Genomic DNA, 8,389 nt, shown 5'->3' with positions numbered 1-8,389 from the left:
AGTTCTTCAGGCATTCTATCAGACCTAATCCCTTGAATCCATTTGTCACTTCCCCTGTGTATTCATAAGGGATTTGATTTAGGTCATACCTGAATGGTCTAGTGATTTTCCCTACTGTCTTCAATTTAAGTCTGAATTTGGAAATAAGGAGTTCATGGTCTGAGCCATAGTCAGATCCTGATCTTGTTTTTGCCGACAGTATAAAGTTTCTCCATCTTTAGCTGCAAAGAATATAATCAATCCGATTTCAGTATTAATCATCTGGTGATGCCCATATGTTGAGTTTCTCTTGTTTTGTTGGAAGAGGGTGTTTGCTATGACCAGTGTGTTCTCTCAGGAAAATTCTATTAGCCTTTGCCCTGCTTCATTCTGTACTCCAAGGCCAAATGTCCCTGTTACTCCAGGTGTTTCTTGACTTCCTACTTTTGCATTCCAGTCCTCTATGATAAAAAGGACATCTTTTTCAGGTGTTAGTTCTAGAAGGTCTTGCAGGTCTTCATAGAACCATTCAATTTCAGCTTCTTTAGCATTACCTGTTGGGGCATAGACTTGGATTATCATGGTATTGATTGGTTTGCCTTGGAAATGAACAGAGATCTTACTGTCGTTTTTGAGATTGCATCCAAGTACTGCAATTCAGACTCTTTTGTTGACTGTGATGGCTACTCCATTTCTTCTAAGGGATTCTTGCCCACAGTAGTAGATATAATGGTCATCTGAGTTAAATTCACCCATTCCAGTCCATTTTAGTTCACTAATTCCTAAAATGTCAACATTCACTCTTTCCATCTCCTGTTTGACCACTTCCAATTTGCCTTGATTCATGGACCTGACATTGCAGGTTCCTATGCAATATTGCTCTTTACAGCGTTGGACTTTACTTCCATCACCAGTCACATCCACAACTGGGTGTTGTTTTTGCTTTGGATCTGTCTCTTCATTCTTTCTGGAGTTATTTCTCCACTGATCTCCAGTAGCATATTGGGCACCTACTGACCTTGGGAGTTCATCTTTCAGTGTCCTACCTTTTTGGCTTTCATAGTTTCCTGGGGTTCTCAAGGCAAGAATACTGAAGTGGTTTTCCATTCCCTTTTCCTATGGGCCATATTTTGTCAGAACTCTCCACCATGACCCGTCCATCTTGGGTGGCCCTACACAGCACAGCTCATAGTTTCACTGAATTAGACAAGGCTGTGATTCATGTGAGCAGTTTGGTTAGTTTTCAGTGACTGTGGGTTTCATTCTGCCTGCCCTCTGTTGGAGAAGGATAAGAGGCTTATGGAAGCTTCCTTATGGGAGAGATTGACTGAGGGGAAACTGGGTCTTGTTCGGATGGGCAGGGCTGTGTTCAGTAAATCTTTAATCCAATTTTCTGGATGGGCTGTGCTTCCTCCCTGTTGTTTGACCTGAGGCCAAACTATGGTGAAGGTAATCAAGATGTGTGTGTGTGTTAGTCGCTCAATTGTGTCCGACTCTTTGGGACCCCATGAACTGTAGCCCGTCAGGCTCCTCCATCCATGGGATTCTCCAGGCAAGAATCCTGGAGTGGAATGCCATTCCCTTCTCCAGAGGATCTTCTTGACCCAGGGATCAAACCCAGGTCTCCTGCATTGCAGGCAGATTCTTTACCATCTGAGCTACAAGGAAGGTCTGGTAATGAAGATAACCTCCTTCCAAAGGATTTTAAATAGCCCTAGCTTTGTTCATAATAATGCTTTGTCAGGCCTGCTTGACTTCACACTTGGAATGTCTGACTCTAGGTGAAAGACCACACCATTGTGGTTATCTGGATCATTAAGACCTTTTCTGTACTCTTGCCACATCTTCTTAATCTCTTCTGCTTCTGTTAGGTCCTTACCATTTCTGTCCTTTATTGTGCCCATCTTTGCATGAAATGTTCCCTTGGTAGCTCTAATTTTGTTGAAGAGATCTCTAGTCTTTCCAATTCTATTGTTTTCCTCTATTTATCTGCATTGTTCACTTAAGAAGGCTGTCTTATCTCTCCTTGCTATTCTTTGGAGCTCTGCTTTCAGATGGGTACATCTTTTCCTTTCTCCTTTGTCTTTTGCTTCTGTTTTTACTCAGCTATTTTTAAGGCCTACTCAGACAACCATTTTGCCTCCTTGCATTCCTTTTTCTTTGGGATGGTTTTAGTCACTGCCTCCTGTACAATGTTATGAAACTCCATCCGTAGTTCTTCAGGCACTCTATCAGATCTAATCCCTTGAGTCTATTTATTACTTCCACTGTATAATCATAAACGATTTGACTTAGGTCATACCTGGTGGCCTAGTGATTTTCCGTTTCTTCAATTTAAGTCTTAATTCTGCAATAAGGAGCTCATGATATGAGCCACAGTCAGCTCCCAATCTTGTTTTTGCTGACTGTATAGAGCTTCTCCATCATTGGCTGCAAAGAATATAACCAATCTGATTTCAGGATTGACCATCTGGTGATGTCCATGTGTAGAGTCATCTCTTGTGTTGTTGGAAGAGGGTGTTTGCTATGACCAATGCATTCTCTAGACAAAACTCTGCAAGCCTTTGCCTTGCTCCACACCTGCTTCATGGTAGATACAAGCTAAACCATTGGAAAGCAAATTTATTAGAGAAAACTAGAGAAAAACACAGCTAAGAAGAGCACTCCTGAGTTCAGAACATACCTCAGATACTGACTTCCAAAAGTTTCCCTTTCAAACACCCTGAACCCTTGGAATCAGATGCTGGAGCTATTTATACTACCAAGTATTACTTAAAAAAAAAAAAAAAACTATAGCATAATCCTTCAACAAATGGTGAAGACTCAGTCAGTTCAGTTGCTCAGTCATGCCCAACAGTGCAACCCCATGAACCACAGCACACCAGGCTTCCCTGTCCATCACCAACTCCCAGAGCTTGCTCAAACTCATGTCCATCAAGTCAGTGATGCCAACCAACCATCTCATCCTCTGTTGTCCCCTTCTCCTCCCGCCTTCAAACTTTCCAAGCATCAGGGTCTTTTCCAATGAGTCAGATGGTGAAGGCTCACAGTAAGAAAAGAGGCAGAAGGAGTGCCCTAGTAAAACCACTATTATCCCAGGGAATGTTATTATGCCAAAGCTGCACCCTCCATGTAGGCATATCAGAGCCTTTACACTGTTGGAAAAATAAACTTCACTGAAATAGTCTATTCAGTCACTAAAAAAATAATAGTAACAGTATCTGGAACTGTAGAGGACTAGTATTCAGAGTTCTCTATTATCTAAAAGTTACAGTTTTTTAACAAACACTTCACAAGACATATAAAGAAATAGAAAAATATGACCTTAATATGGAAAAGAACAGGCAATAGTATCTGCCTGTGATGGGAAATGATAATTGGCTCTAACAGGGAAAATTTTCAAAATAGCTATTGTCAATGGATTCAATAACTTAAGGGAAAATTTCAAAAAAACAAGACTTTGAATAAATTATATAGAAACTAAAATAAAAATATAAATGACTGTAAGAGACTATTGTTATGTTTCAACAAACTGGTCAACTTAGAAGAAATGGATTAATTATTGGAACTACTCATCTACTTTAAGGAAACCACGCTTAAAAAGTAAAAAAGTTATAATGACCATGTTCCATCTGATAGTCTTTAAACAAAAGATAGAATTCATAATTTACAAAATTAAAAAATGGAAATTATGAAGTTGAAAATTAAAATATATGAAATAAAAAGTTCACTAGAGAATGTCAACAATAGCTTTGAAAAAGTTGATTTTTAAAAAGCCTACAAACTTGAATATCAATCAATAAGATAATAAAATCCAAGGAACAATGGGAAAAATGAATGAAGAAAAAGGAGCAGAAGTATTGAAATCTGTGGCACATAATTAAGCACAGTAACATACACAAAATAGGAGTGCCATTCAAAATTTCTTCAAAACTACTTTGAAGTTTTTCTGTGTTAGAGCCCGTCATTGGTTCTCATAGGCAGATCATATTGCCTGCTTTTTCCCTGATGCAGATCACATTTTCCCATTTTTTAAATGTCTATGAAGTGTTTGTTAACATACACAAAATGGGAGTGCATAGAACAGTATTTTAAAAAATAATGCCTGAAAATATCCCAAATATGATGAATATATTATCTACCTATCCCAATTTTTCAACCAATTCCAAGTAGGATAAACAGAGAGAGCCATACACAGACACCAGTGAAATGTTGAAAACTGAAGACAGAAAATGTTCAAGCACTAAAAGAAATTTATCCATACTTGTGAACACCAATAAGACACTATTTATATCTCATCAGAAACAATGATGCTCACACTGTTTACAATAGCCAAGACGTGGAAGCAACCTAAATGTCCACTGATAGAAGAAAATTTAAGAAAATATGGTACATATATACAATGGACTATTACTCAGCCATTAAAAAGAATGAAATAATGCCATTTGCAGCTATATGGACAGATGGAACTAGAGATTGTCATTCTGAGTGAAGTATGACAAAGTGAAATCAGACAAAGAAGGATAAATATCATATGACATCCCTTATATGTGGAATCTAAAAAGAAATTATACAAATGAACTTATTTAGAAAACAGACTCACAGAATTAGAGAACAAACATATAGTTGCCAGGGGGAAAGAACAGAGGGAAGATATAGGGAGTTTGGGATCAACATGTATACATTCCTATACCTAAAATGGATAACCAACAAGGTCTTACTGTAGAGCACAGGGAACTCTGCTCAATGTTATGTGGCAGCCTGAATGGAGAGGAGTCTGGGGGAGAATGGATACATGCGTATGTATGGCTCTGTCCCTTCGCCGTCCACCTGCAATTATTACAACATTGTTAATCAGTCACACTCCAATATAAAATAAAAAGTTTAAAAAAAAAAACGATGGAGGACTTCCCTGGTGGCACACTAGAGCCCACACGCCACAAGTACTGAGCCTGAGTACTGCAACTACTGAAGCCCATACCCCTAGAGCCTGTGTCTGCAATAAGAGAAGTTGGCACAATGAGAAGCATACACACTAAAATGAAGAGGAACCCCCACTAGCCGCAACTAGAGAAAGCCTGAAGCAAAAAAAACAAAGGAGGCCCAGTGAGGGCAAAAATGAATAAATAAAAATAGCTTCATACAGAGTGAAGTAAGCCAGAAGGAAAAACACCAATACAGTACACTAACGCATATATATGGAATTTAGAAAGATGATAACAATAACCCTGTGTATGAGACAGCAAAAGAGACACTGATGTATAGAGCAGTCTTGTGGACTCTGTGGGAGAGGGAGAGGGTGGGAAGATTTGGGAGAATGGCATTGAAACATGTAAAATATCATGTATGAAACGAGATGCCAGTCCAGGTTCGATGCACGATACTGGATGCTTGGGGCTAGTGCACTGGGACGACCCAGAGGGATGGTATGGGGAGGGAGGAGGGAGGAGGGTTCAGGATGGGGAACACATGTATACCTGTGATGGATTCATTTTGATGTTTGGCAAAACTAATACAATTATGTAAAGTTTAAAAATAAAATAAAATTTAAAAAAATAAATAATAAAATCAACTAACAATCTATAAAGAATTTATAGCTGCATTTAACATAATAGATCTTTTTAGTCTTCCAAAACTGTTTCTTTATTGGATTACTTTTGGATAAAGCTGTTAGAAAAAACAATCCAAATTAAACTTTATATTAAAGACAAAAAAAAATTTTAGAAAGATAAAGAAAATGAAAGTAAAATAGACCCCAATGATATCATTATAAAAAAATAAACATTGGATGTTCTCTCGTAGTGGGATGACATACTCAAAGTGCTGAAAGACAAAACTGTCAACCAAAAGTTCTGTATCAAGCAAGTTAAGGTGCTCACTCAGTCATGTCCGACTCTTTGCGACCCCGTGGACTGTAGCCCACCAGGCTCCTCTGTCCATGGGATTCTCCAGGCAAGCAAACTACCTCTCAAAAAGGAGAGTAAAAGATAGATATATCTCTCCCCCCACATTGTCCTACCAAAAAAAATCATTTCTGGGAAATCTGCCCTATAGGAAAAACTGAAGGGAATTCTTCAAACTGAAGAAAGTAAACCTAGATTGCAATTCTAATCTCCACGTTAAAGCAAATGTGCTGATGAAGATACAAGACAGTGTAAATGCATATATCGTCTCCTTCCTTCTCTTAATAAACATAAAACGCAAGCATATAAAAAATGTATATAACTCTGCTGCTGCTGCTAAGTCCCTTCAGTCGTGTCCGACTCTGTGCGACCCCAAAAACGGCAGCCCACCAGGCTCCACCATCCCTGGGATTCTCCAGTCAAGAACACTGGAGTGGGCTGCCATTTCCTTCTCCAATGCATGAAAGTGAAAAGTGAAAGTGAAGTCGCTCAGTCATATCTGGCTCTTCGCAACCCCATGGACTGCAGCCTGCCAGGCTCCTCTGCCCATGGGATTTTCCAGGCAAGGGTACTGGAGTGGGTTGCCATTGCCTTCTCCATTATATAACTCTAGTCCTAAGCATTTGACATATAGATAATATATTTGGGGGAGTCAGTGGTGTTATAGGCCCTGGGATGACAGGGTTCAACAATGGCTTAGGTCCTTGGGGTCCAAGGTTCTATAGCAGCAAAGCCTGGGGATGATGGGCCAAGATTCCAATTCTGGCCCTAGTGAAAGTCTCAGAGCAGCAGCAACGTGTTCCTGGTGATGGCCTGTTAAAGCCACAGGTCAAATCCACGGTGTGGGGTGCAGAGCCCCAGCAGTGTCGCCATAGTAATTGTGGATCAGAACCCTGACTAGGACCCAGGGTGAAGAACAGAGTAGCAGCAGTTTGTTTTTGCTGTTCACTCACTCAGTCATGTCCAATAACTATGCAATCCAGTGAACAGCAAGCAACATGCCAGGTTTCTCTATCCTTCACTATTTCCCAGAGTTTGGTCAAACTTATGTCTATTGAATTGAGAATGCCATCCAACCATCTCATACTCTGTCACCCTCTTCTCATCCTGCCCTCAATCTTTCCCAGAATCAGGCTCTTTTCTAATGAGTCGGCTCTTCATCTCAGGTGGCCAAAATATTGATTCAGCTTCAGCATCAGTCCTTCCAATGAATATTCAGGGTTGATTGTCTTTAGGATTGACTGGTTTGATCTCCTTGCTATTCAAGGGATCTCAAGAGTCTTCTCTAGCACCATAATTTGAAAGCATCTATTTGAAGGCACTCAGCCTTCTTTATGGTCCAACTCTCACATCTGCACATGACGACTGGAAAAACCATAGCTTTGACTTTCTGGACTTTTGTCGGCAAAGTGATATCTCTGTTTTGGAATATGCTGTCTAGGTCTGTCATAATTTTTTTTCCAAGGAGCAAGTGTCTTTTAATTTCATGGCTACAGTCACCATCCACAGTGATTTTTGAGCCCAAGAAATTAAACATCTGCCACTGTTTCTATTTTTCCCCATTTGCCATGAAGTTATGGGACCAGATGCCATGACCTTAGTTTTTTTAATGTTGAGTTTTAAGCAGCACTTAACCCAAGCAATGATAGGCTAAAACCATTCTGACTTAGGACCAAGAAATGGTGTGTAAAATAGCAGCAGCTCAACCTAGGTAATGGCCAGTCAAAGCCACAACTAGGAATACAGTGTTAGGTCCAAAGAAATAGCAGCATTGCCCTAGTTATGGCCATACAAAGCACTAACTTAGTACCAGGGGGCAGGGCACAGATCAACAGTTCCAGTCTCGTAGAAGTCAAAGCACTATGACAACTCATCCATGGCAAGCAGGGTACAGAAGTGATGGGGCCTCAAGGTCAGGTCTCACCACAGTGACATTTCCAGCCTCAGGAAAGATCCAAAAGGAAGGACTCTGGGCAGTTCTGTCAAATGGAATCAGTGCTGGTGAAGACTGTGGAAGTCCTCAGTAGCTAAAATCTCCACAAGTCTATGATGGTGAGACTTACTAGGATTCTCTTGCTGTCCTTTTCCCCATGGGGTGAAATCCCTTTGAAGGAATCTCTGCTGGTTCCAAGTTCCTCTGAACTAGAGGATAGGGTAATGAAGGTAAAATCTTTCCAAGCTTTTCTGCACAGTCATCCTCAGGTTTTGCAATCTGCAGAGCTTCTGAAACTTCTTCACTGTAGTCCAGAACTTTCCCAAAGTAAATTACATTAGTTTGTAAGTGTTCATTTATTGCTTTTTTTGTTTTTGTAAGGGATACAAGTGTCAGAAATTCCTAAGTTTCCATCTTGTTGCTGTATCCTTCTCTCTAATCCCATGTCAAGGAGACTGCAGATAGGAGAAATTCTCACTTGCTTTTGTTTTTACTCTCGTCTTCTCTCTTACACAATATAATTGATCTGCATGTGCAAAGTCTTTGCTTTTTGGATGGGTGACAGCATTGAGAA

Source organism: Bos taurus, chromosome 6 (genome assembly GCF_002263795.3).
Source record: "Bos taurus isolate L1 Dominette 01449 registration number 42190680 breed Hereford chromosome 6, ARS-UCD2.0, whole genome shotgun sequence".
In the NCBI taxonomy this organism is placed as follows: domain Eukaryota; kingdom Metazoa; phylum Chordata; class Mammalia; order Artiodactyla; family Bovidae; genus Bos; species Bos taurus.
Note: the sequence above shows the minus strand (reverse complement) of the source record.